General features: G+C 37.1%; 2 long non-coding RNA genes across 3 annotated transcripts; both read right to left on the reverse strand.

Annotated features, from left to right (window-relative positions):
* Positions 1–1,016: 1,016 nt before the first annotated feature.
* Positions 1,017–2,535, reverse strand: LOC142236475 (uncharacterized). 2 transcript variants are annotated; one of them, XR_012722049.1, is made up of 5 exons: positions 2,364–2,535; positions 2,021–2,092; positions 1,844–1,956; positions 1,436–1,700; positions 1,017–1,266 (listed from the first exon to the last, which is right to left on the reverse strand). It is a non-coding gene; the product is annotated as an uncharacterized LOC142236475 (long non-coding RNA). The 2 variants fall into 2 exon arrangements; XR_012722048.1 differs by having other exon boundaries at positions 1,017–1,366.
* An 8,093-nt stretch (positions 2,536–10,628) lies between these two features.
* On the reverse strand, positions 10,629–11,228 carry LOC142236104 (uncharacterized). Its single transcript, XR_012721903.1, has 2 exons — positions 10,900–11,228; positions 10,629–10,842 (listed from the first exon to the last, which is right to left on the reverse strand). It is a non-coding gene; the product is annotated as an uncharacterized LOC142236104 (long non-coding RNA).
* Between the last annotated feature and the right edge of the window lie 859 nt (positions 11,229–12,087).

The raw sequence follows: 12,087 nt of genomic DNA on the forward strand, positions 1-12,087 counted from the left end.
AAACTTCAGTTGATGGATGATTGATGGTAAAGCGGACCTTAGACGGTCGGATAAACACTCCGACAGAAGTTCGTCTATTTGTTGTGTGTTCGTTCAAGTTTTGAACTTACACTGCACCAACAAATGTGATGACAACATGAAAAAATAAAAAAACCATAAACAAACAATGAAGTTGTATGAAGATTTATAATTCCTGAAGTAATCCACATGTAAAGGCCGGTACTCTGTTCGGTTTTCGCGTTGAAACTCCATACAAAATTAAAAAATGCGAAAAACTAGCGAAATTTTTCCATTTGTGGTACTTTGTTTTTTTCGAGTTGAAAAACTGACGTTTATAGCATGGCGCCATTTGCAATGTGAATTAAGAAATAATTTCTTTATTAAAACTATTTGTGCGGGTTCATAAATCAAACACGGACCATATTTTTGTTCCGAAACTATACAAAGGATCAAAGGAATAGCAGATCAATTGCCCAAGGAAAAATAAAATGTTATTTTGTAAAAACAAGCAACAACCACCAACTTAATCCAATATCGCTCCCTGTAAAATAGCGCTCCAAGCTACCTAAAAAAACGCCGCTTTCTATGTGCGAAATAATGGTTTCCATAAAAATTTTTCACAAGAATGAACATAGTACCGGCCTTAATATATTACAATGTCATGTGCGCCCACTTGTTTGATTGGTAATACTCAGCGCCATCTATTGTCTTCAGGAGGAAATAGGCAGAGGGAGAGATGATGGACATCAATAAACATTCTCTATGAGAGGATGTCTGACAGATGATTTGGTTTAGACTGTGTTTTGGAATTTGGTGATAAAATGGCTGGGAAAGCTTGGGATGATGGCGAATGAAGCGTGAAGAATGGAGGTTTTTGGAGTTTGAGCGTCAGATTATTCTGGTTTTGGACGCGAGCGAGTGAGGTTGATGGTTGAAAGAAAGTGCGGTTGTTTTTTTTGAAGTTGTGAAAGTCTGCCGAATGTACCCAGAAGTCGTGTAAATAAAAACACAAGACAATCGAAACAAATATAAACAAATGTTTATCTTTATTATTGGCAAATGAAACTGTTTATTGTGCTAAATATTGGCAAAATTCGATGCTACTGTGAAATAAACCTAATGCTAAACTTATACATTGAAGAAGAAAAGTTAAAATAGACTTAAAACTAAACTTAAAAGCTAAAAGAAAAGTAAAATACAATTTAAAAATTAAAAGAAAAGTGAACAAACTTAAAAGCTAATCTTAAATGCTAAATTATAAGTAACCTGTAACGAAAGGAAACAAGAAGAAGGAGAACTTTAATAAAAGGAAAAGGCAAATAGACTATAATAAAAAGAAATAAATGGTAAAAGATAAAAAGACAACCTGAAAAAAAGAAAGAAAGACATTTTAACAAAAAGGAAAACCATCAATCTAAACCATTGCTATACTCACCGAACGTCCACATCCACTACATTTGCGGCCCCAAGCATTCCCGGCAGACAGGATTCATATGACCCTGGTGACCCATTTCCATCCATTGCTAGGCGTTGGTATCAATTCATCGTTGTCATCATCTTCAGTTGGGTGTAATTGCGTTGCGCTGGTCATCCTACAGCGCCCAGGTATCGTGCTACTTTCGTTTTCGTAGTCTTACAAAAACTTGGACGAATACGTATTTTGGACGTTGACGGACGGATAGACTGGTACTTTTTCACTTCTGTAAATAAAAATTGTTCAAATATTAATAAGCGTAGTAGTACATTTTCACTAGTTTGCTGTAGGGTATTAAGGGGATTTTCATTAACGGTTGGGTTTTATAAAGAGTGCCAGATTTGGGCAATAGTGTTAGGCTGAACTCACCCTAGGACTTTATTTAAACTGCATGGACAAAGAAAGTGTGTCCCCCTTTGGAGTGTTTAATGTGTTCCCCATAAAACTCTAGACCGGACTGTGATTGCTTGTAAAAATTTGATCTGAAAAGAAAAAAATACAAATTTTTATTGACAGGAAGTTACTTGACGTTTTTACTATGCTTACCTTATCTTGACGGACGGACGGAAAAGACAGGAAACGAAAAGGAAGAAGACTGGAAGGTTTCATCTTTCATTCCTGGAAAAGAACCAATAATAATTAGTAATGAAATTTTTATATATTTTTTTTTTGGGGATTTTGTTTAATTTGAATATTTTGTTAGAGTTAGTTTCAATAAACCATAAACCATTTATAACGTTGTGAACTGAAATATTTGCTTTTGGAAATTAATTTTTTCCCGAGTTGATGGGCCACGGGGACACCATGGTTGGGGAGGGTCAGGCCACGGCATGCCAGCAAGCCAATATGGGTGGTAAAATGTGTGGATAGTAGTTTTTGTGATACGTACCTGTTGGTCTTTGTGCTGTCCTCCAAAGCTGGTTGAATGTTTAGTTTTTTTGTCAGCTGCCAGAGGACTGAGTTGCCAATGAACCGCGCCCCACAGACTGAGCCAAAAGCCGGCAACACCGGTCAGCAACCAGCGTACGGCAACTCGGTTCCTCCCTCCAGATGGCGGTAGCCTCCGGGCTGTGACAACAAATTACTTGATTAATTTCAAAATACATGTCATTAATTTCAATGCAGAAATGCCTGTTTTTAATGTAATAATAAATTTGTCTTTGATAATGTTTGTCGAACATCCCCTTATGCGCTTTACAGACTATCAGTTATTCCGGACGACAGAGCTCGTGTCGAACATATCCCATATATTGTGCACATTATAAGTTAAGTCCGAAGGCATAATCGATACTGCTGCATGTTTATGGGATCGATAACATATTTACCGATTATTTAGTCATCGCCGACAAGTCGTATCGATCCGACACACTGTAAGATTTTTTACAAACACCGACATTCCGTCCGGAATAACTGATAATCTGTAAAGCGCATTATGCGGACCTTAGACGGTCGGATAAACACTACGACAGAGGTTCGCCTATTTGTTTTGTGTTCGTTCAAGTTTTACCCTCACACTGCACGAACAATTATGATAACAACATGAAGAAATAAGAAGAAGCATAAACACAAACAATGAAGATGGACGAAAAGTTATGTTTAAAGCCATTTTTTCAGTAAAAATGGAAGAAACAATAAAAATTCCAAGCTGAATTAGCGATCCCTCATTAATTTCATTGCAGAAATGCTAGTTTTAATTATGAAAATAAATTTGTTTTTGCTAATGTTTGGCGAACATCCCCATACACGTGAAGATTTGTGCCTCCCAACCAGAAAAAATCAAAGTTGTTTTGATTTTATGCCAACACGTCCCCGCGACAGCCGAACACGACCTTATACTATCGGATTTGTCGCCGCAACGTGTTGTGTCGCAGGGTTTATCCGACCGTATAAGGTGCCCTTAAGTTAAACATACTGCTGCATGTTTGTGGGATCGACAACACATTTACCGATTATTTAGTCATCGCCGACAAGTCGTATCGATCTGACACACTGTAAGATTCTTTACAAACACCGACATTCCGTCCGGAATAACTGATAGTCTGTAAAGGTAAGTACTGTGTTCGCTTTTTGCGTTGAAATTTTCGTGGTTACTATATTAAAACAGTCCAATATAAAGCAGATAAATTAAGTCAATTGATGCTATTGTTTCTCTTGATTTCGACAAGACTTTACAGGAATAAGTTTGTTTTCATTTAAAATTTCGATTAAAGGCCGGTATGCACCTCTAGCGAAATTTTCGGTAGCAAAAATTTATTTAAGTCTACAACAAAAAAAACAGGGCTGTGTACACAAATTTTAAACCAACTAATCGCTTTTAAAAATTGTTAAAATATTTTCCAAATATTCCTCAAATAAATTATTTATTATTTACAGACCTTTTAAAACTTTTACGCACACAATGATTGTAATTAATTAAATGTTTGCTGCCAAAATATGCTTTTGACAACCCTGTTATTTTCATTAGAGGTGCGTACCAGCTTACGAAATTGAACGCTACCGAAAATTTCGTTAGCATAAATAGCAATGCATTTCTTATGGGAATGAAAGTCGGCGAAATTTATTAAGTCCGACAACATTTAACTATTAAAACTGTTTTAAACAAAGTTTTTCCCTTCGGAGCAAACTGGGAACGTCTCTCTTTTCTTTTTTCCATAGACCTTATAATACATAGATGAGCCATGGGTGTCAAACTATGTTTGACAGTTCCGAAGATTAAGAATAAACGGGGAAAATAAGAGCACGCTTACAATCTCTTTCGTTTTCCATTTTGTAGTTTGCCAATTTTACACAAAATTAGAACGTTTATGATGCAACAGGGGATTTATAAATAATTTAATATATTAAAAGTTCATATTTGAACAAAAAATTGTGACCAAAACCGCGAAAATACGAAATTTAATTTTGAGCAGCATTGCTCTTTACGAACAACACAAAACGAAATGTCAGAAAATTAATTTTTGGAACTGACACATTTTTTTTAAGAGAATAGTGGATCATCTATGTATTATAGAGTCTATGCTTTTCTCGTCTGATCCCAATAAACACAAACGTATGAAAAATGCTAAATTTCAACAATTTTTCAAACATTTTTTCAAACGATTAGGGTAATATTCAAGTTGAAAAATTGTTGTGAAAATCGCGTTCTCAACAAAAAACAGACATTACCCTCAACAGTGAAATTCAACACATTAGCAATAATATCTCAAGTGTTATCCTCAAATTGAAATGCATCGCTACTCAATTATTTGTCAAACAATTTTCGATGCGAGTCAAATTCAAAATTAACATCGTTGCAAATACTTTTCAACCTAAATTTGTATGAATGATATACACACTTCAAATTGAAAGGCAAAGCCAAAATTCTATGAATTTTGTATAATTTATTCATTTTCATCAAAATAAAATATATAATAATACACTGCGCTACATAATACATTACAATACCAATTGATAAATAATGATCTTATTAAACATATTGTTACGAATTTGATAATTATAGATATAAGTTTATTTAAATTAGTTTCCGTTAATTTAAAATTTCAAATTGTAACGATAAAATTTCGCTATCACTTGTTGGAATCATCTATTCATTTTCTAGTATTTTCCTGAATTTCTTTAATGTTTTTGTTTGCTTATCGAAATGTTAGTTCTTACTCTCTCATCCCTGCCAGCATTTCAAAGTTCCATTTCATCCTCATCGCTACCACAGACTCGTAAATGTCACCACAACCATCGCGAACTGTGATGGGGGAAGCATATCAAAAAGTAAAAAATGTACATGAAAGTATTTTGCCACCACTACTGTTAGAAGAGCCATTTTATTTTTTGTGAAACGCCAAGCGAAACCAGCTTGTTATATTTTTTTTAAATAAAAACGAAAATAAAGTTCTGAAAACATAGATATTACGCTTAAAATTGTGAAAGGTATATGGTGAACAATTTTCGACTTTCCAAATAGAATAAAGTGATCGTTTTTCAAATATTTTTCCAGGCTCGCTGTCTCCATCGAAAATAAACAAACTGGCTGATGTAACTTGCTACTTAAAACTCAACATCATTATTTTATGAATGCAAAAAATTATGTTAAATGTGATGAGATAAACCTAAAAATGTTATATTTATAAGAAATTATAAAAGTTTAATCAAATCAATAAACATCTACACAATCGTGTTTTACTTGACCACAATGATTCTTCTACAATTACCTTAAAATGCACTTTTTCTGATAGTTTGCAGGGGTTCTTATTGGCGTCCTTCGAAATTGATCTAAATAGGCACCTAATAATTGCACTGATGAGAAACTTTTTCGTAGTAACTTGGCGTGGTACAACTTCTCAATAGTGACGGCGCTTTTCCGACGATGATGGAAGAAAATTCTAGAAAAATCATGGATGAGTATTCTAGAAAAATGGAAGAAAATTCTAGAAAATTGCTGAAAGAAAAAGCCCTACAAATGGAAGCAAATTCTAGAAAAATGGAAGAAAATTCTAGAAAATTGGAAGAAAAATTCGACGAAAATTCTAGAATGGTCAACGAAAAATTACAACAAATTTCTGAAGGCATGGAGAAACGTGTGGACCATATAGAAAATCAAATTGTGGAATTGGATAAGAAAGTTCTTTCCGTGGATGAGAAAATTATGGTTCATGAGAAGTTTCTGCACATCGAGAAAAAAATGTCAGAGCTGGAAATTAAAGGTGGTCCAGTGTGCGTCATCGAGGGCTCAAAAATCAAAACTCCTGTTTTCGATGGCTCAACGTCATTTGATGTCTTCAAATTCCAATTCGAAATGGTTGCTTGTAGAAATTTGTGGAATGACGATGATAAAGCAATTGAACTTCTATTGGCATTAAAGGGCAATGCTGCTGATGTGATACAAAGCATTCCCGCTGCTTCTAGAAATAACTATAATGAAGTAATAGCGGCACTTCAACGCAAGTATGGTGGAGAGCACAAGCAGGACATCTTCAGAATGGAATTGAGAGGAAGAATCCAGAAATCGAATGAAACCCTACAAGGTTTCGCAACAGAAGTTGAGCGGCTAGTGCTTTTGACATACCCAGGTGAGAGTCATCCTCTTGTGGACCGCATCAAGATTGAAACCTTCGTCAATGGAATTCGAGACCCAGATATAAAATGTGCAACATATGCGTCACAAAAGGCTACATTCGCTGAAACAGTAACATTCGCACTTGCACAGGAGACTGCGAGATTGCTAGCGCGGCCTCAAATTCACAAGGTACGTAAAGTAGAGACAGAGTGTGATGAATCAAAGTCCGTTATTGAGTCGATGAAAGAGGCCATGAAGCAGGCAATGCAAGAAATGAAGCAAGAGGCAAATAAATCCCGGATCAAATGCTATAACTGTGATAAGCCGGGACATCTAGCTCGAGAATGCAAAGCACGACGCAAACGGTCAAGGTCCACATCACCATCTCCATTAAACAATAGCCATAAGAAGGTGACCCCACAGTCAAGTGAGTCACCTTTAAACTAAATCGAGCTAGTTCAGCGGGGCAAGAGCTGGCTCCCACAGACGATGGCCCCACCATCTCCATAGCAATAGTTCAACAGAAAAATAACAATTTAACTATTGCGGGTGTTATTAATGGCGACAAGCGTACTTTGACGTTGGATACTGGTGCATCAAAGTCTATCATTAGATCTGATTTAGTAAAAGGAAAAGTTACACCACTGATTGGAGTCAAGCTACGCACGGCTACAGGGGAACCCGCAACAGTATATGGAAAGGTCGCCGTAAAATTAACTATTGCTAACAAATCCGTTACTTATGATTTCATTGTGGCCGATATAGTAGACGAAGTTATAATTGGAGCGGATTTCATGATTGCTTTTGGCCTCAATCTGGATATGAAGCGTCGTGTAATGACATGGTGCGATGCCGAAATAACGGTAAACGTGGGATACGACGAGAATACACCTGTCAGACGTTTGACAACGAGCCAGTCAGAGTCTATACCACCGAATGCCGAAGCAATTATATGGGTTTCTATGAATGGAGATTGTGAAGTCGGCCAATTGTGGGTTGTTGAACCAGCAGAAAACAAAAGCAACAACATCTTGATAGGAAATGCCCTGGTAACAACGAACGAAGAGAGACTAATACCAGTTCGTGTCTTGAACTTGTCTGACAATCATGAGCAAATTGTAAAATTTTCTGATATTGGAAAATGTACACCAGCCGAGGCAATAGTCAATTTGGAAGGCAACTCATCAAAGACACATGGAGCAGTGAGAAAACTTCTAGAAGGGTATTTCGAGGCTTGGACACGTCATCTATCGCCGTCAGAGAGAAATAAAGCCAATCAATTGTTGTGGAAAAACGCCTCTGCTTTTGCTTCTGAAAAGGGAAATCAAGGAAGAACATCTGTAGTGAAACATGAAATTAAAACCGCAGAAGAAAGGCCCATAAACAGGCACCACGAAGTGTTCCCCTGGCGAAAAGAGACGAAGTTTAATAGCTCATAAAGGAAATGGCGGAGAGTGGAGTGATCGAGCCATCATCAAGTCCTTGGTGTTCCCCAGTTGTGCTGGTCAAAAAGAAAGATGGAAGTACCCGATTCTGCGTGGACTACAGAAAACTGAATGATGTCACCAAAAAGGACAGTTATCCGCTTCCACGCATTGATGACACGTTGGACACACTAGCCGGAACAACGTGGTTTTCCACGCTTGATTTGCAGAGTGAATATTGGCAAGTAGAGATCGCCGACAAAGACAAGGAAAAGACGGCTTTTGGCGTTAATGGCGGTCTCTGGCAATTCAATGTAATGTCGTTCGGGCTCTGCAACGCTCCGGCTACCTTCGAAAGATTGATGGAGTGGGTACTGAAGGGGTTGCACTGGGAGTCGTGCTTGATATACTTTGACGACATCATAGTGATGGGCAAAACATTTGACGAGCACCTTAAGAACTTGAAAGACGTTATCCAGCAATTGTCAGCCGCTGGTCTACGCCTTAACGCTAAGAAATGCTCCCTTTTCCAGCGGGAAGTTAAATAGAAAAAATCCAAGCTGTCAGAGATTGGCCACGACCCCGAAATCTCCACGAATTAAGAAGTTTTCTTGGGTTATGAACATATTACCGACGATTCGTCCCAAACTTCGCCAGCATCACCGCTAGTCTCCATAAATTGACGCAAAAAGGTCAGAAGTTCCAGTGGAGCGACGAACAGGAGGATTCATTCCAACATTTAAAAGAACTTTTATGTTCAGCTCCTGTTCTAGCGTATCCTATTCCGGGCGAAAAATTTGTTTTGGATACAGATGCTAGCGCGTATGGCATTGGAGGTGTCCTATCCCAACAGATAGACGGCAAGGAGAAGGTCATCGGATATTTCAGCCGAACGTTGTCCAAGCCCGAAAAGAACTACTGTGTAACGCGACGAGAGCTGCTAGCTGTCATAGAGAGTGTAAAACATCATAAATATTTGTATGGACAACACTTCTTGCTCAGGACTGATCACTCAGCTCTACGATGGTTGCTCCAATTCAAGAATCCGGAAGCTCAACTGGCACGTTGGATCGAGAGGCTCCAAAGCTATACCGCCGAGAAAGTGAAGCAACGATTCTACTGGGTTGGATGCCAGAAATCAATTGCTGAATGGGTAGCCAATTGCGAGAAGTGCATGAAGGCGAAAGGTCCAACAAGGAAAAGTCGAGGTCCTATGCAAGAATATAGACCAGGAGCCCCGTTTGAAAGAAACCGTTATGTCCTTGTGGTCATGGATTACTTCAGCAAATGGCCGGAGGTGTATGCAATTCCAAACCAAGAGGCAAAAACGATTGTGGATGTGGTCAACAAAAACTGGATATGTCGCTACGGTGTGCCGTCCGAGATTCACTCAGACCAGGGAAGAAATTTTGAATCGGCCATATTCAAAGAGATGCGTGAATCCCTTGGTATCAAGAAAACGAGGACTACGCCATTACATCCACAATCCGATGGCATGGTAGAAAGGTTTAATCGCACTCTGGAGGAACATCTTCGAAAAGTAGTGGACAACGGCCAGAGGGACTGGGACGAGCATATACCAAAGTTTTTGCTGTCGTATAGATCTGCCATTCATGATTCCACCTCTCGAACACCGGCCAATGTTCTATTCGGAACTGAGTTGAAGTTGCCTGGAGATCTGATATTCGGCGCTAAACCTAATGAGCTCGCCATGGAAGAAAACAGAAACGACATCCCAAACACTTTCGGTGAAGTTCACGAATCAGTGCGCAACAAAATAAAAATGGTCAGCAACAGAATGAAGGCGAGATACGATCGTGCTGTAAATACTGAGGGCTTCCAAAAAGAAGAATTGGTTCTGCTATTTAACCCGCAACGAAAGAAAGGATTGTGTCCTAAACTGCAAACACAGTGGGAAGGCCCATACAAAGTCATCAAGAAGATCAATGATGTTGTATACCGGATTCAGAAGGACGACAGCCCTAGATCAAAGATGAAAGTTGTACATCTGGAACGATTGGCTCCTTACGGAACAGGTTCTGTGCCTGTTCGGGACGAACAGGCTTAAGCGGGAGGCAGTGTTACGAATTTGATAATTATAGATATAAGTTTATTTAAATTAGTTTCCGTTAATTTAAAATTTCAAATTGTAACGATAAAATTTCGCTATCACTTGTTGGAATCATCTATTCATTTTCTAGTATTTTCCTGAATTTCTTTTATGTTCTTTTGTTTGCTTATCGAAATGTTAGTTCTTACTGTCTCATAGAATAGCAACCCCTTTGCTTTGTTATTTTGCATTCTCATTTCATCTCATTGTCTATTGTCATTATTGTTGTTGTTGTAGTAATGCGAGCATATATCTATGTGAGTGTGTATGTGTTTGGCAGCCACCAGATGAACAACTTAATGGTCGTAGATCCTTCCCTGCCAACATTTTTTGAATTTGGGGACTCTTTTGAGAATCCCCACTACGTCGAAAACAATCATATACGACATCAAAAACTCGTCGGAAAAGCGCCGTCACTATTGAGAAGTTGTACCACGCCAAGTTACTACAAAAATGTTTCGCATGAGTGCAATTATTAGGTGCCTTTATAGATCAATTTAGAACGACGCCAATAAGGGACCCTCCAAACAATCAGAAAAAGTGAATTTTAAGATAGTTGTAAAAGAATCATTGTGGTCGAGTAAAACACGTTTGTTTAGATATTTATTAATTTGATTAAACATTTACAAATTCTTAAAAATATAACATTTATACCACTATCACATTACATTTAACATAATTTTTGGCATTAATGATGATGTTAAGTTACAAGTAGCGAGTTACATGTTGCTGCGTCTATCAACCAGTGTTTTTATTCCATGGAGGCAGCGTGTCTGTAAAATATCTGAAAAACAATCACTTTATTCCATTTGGAAAATCACCAAATTGTTCACCAATATACCTTTCACAATTTTAAGCGTATAATCTATGTTTTCAGAACTTTATTTTCGTTTTTATTTAATTAAAATATAACAAGCTGGTTGCGCTTGGCGTTTCACAAAAAAATGGTTTTTTTAACAGTAGGGATGGCAAATTACTTGCATGTACTTTTTGATGTACCTTTTCATGATGGTTGAAGTGACATTTACGAGTCTGTGGTAACGATGAGGTTGAAATGGAACTTTGAAATGCTGGCAGGGTTCTAGCATTGTCTAAGAATGTTCTGGCGTTGCCAGAATATTGTAGTGCTACCAGAATGTTCTCGTATTGCCACACCGTCATATATAAAAGCGATCGCATGCTGCTAACGAGTCAGTCTTAATTAAAGCGTCAAACGAATAACTTCAGTGTGAACGAATTGTAAAGTGTGAAGTAAATAAATTGTAGATTGTCGTTATATAAAAGAACTGTGTTTTAATTGTCGGGTAATTAAGAACGCCTAAATATAAAAACGTAACAATATCAACAAATAAGAACAAAACAAACAACAAAACTTTAAATATCTTAAACATTATTAGTAAACACTTTTGCATTTATAATTCGATTTCCTTCCTTTTGGTGTCATAAAACAGCATTAAAATTTATTAACATGCGGGCAATTTGAAATTAGGAACGTACTGGACCGCGTGTTAGAATTGATTTACAACAGAAGGAATTCACAAAATATCCATTTTAAACTGTTAATAGCATATGAATTAAACTGACGATGTGATGCACATTTTCATCCAGAAGTTGTTGATTTCAACAATTTGTTGTTTTTAACAATTTTAATTGGTTGCACTTGTAATGTTTCTGGAAACTTTTTCTTGTCGATAAGCCACTCATTTTTCATTGGTCAGCTTCTTAATGTTTACAAGAATGTAGCATCCAAAGATCTTAGTTTTCTGCAAAGAGATTTAAATTTAGTGACTTCTCTAAAGTGTTGATTTAGTTTTTCATATTGACGTACCAATTATTATAAACTATTTGAAGCAGTTTCAGTTAATTGTCCACCATTTTTTCATCGGTCAGCTTTTTAATGTTTTCAAGAACGTAGGATCCATAATTTTAGTTTTCTGCAAAGAGATATACATTTAGTGACTTCCTTAAAGTTTTATTTCATTTTTTCTTACCTATTTTTATAAACTATTTGGTTATTTGTCTAAAATTT

This window comes from Haematobia irritans, chromosome 4 (assembly GCF_050003625.1).
Source record: "Haematobia irritans isolate KBUSLIRL chromosome 4, ASM5000362v1, whole genome shotgun sequence".
Classification (NCBI taxonomy): Eukaryota; Metazoa; Arthropoda; class Insecta; order Diptera; family Muscidae; genus Haematobia; species Haematobia irritans.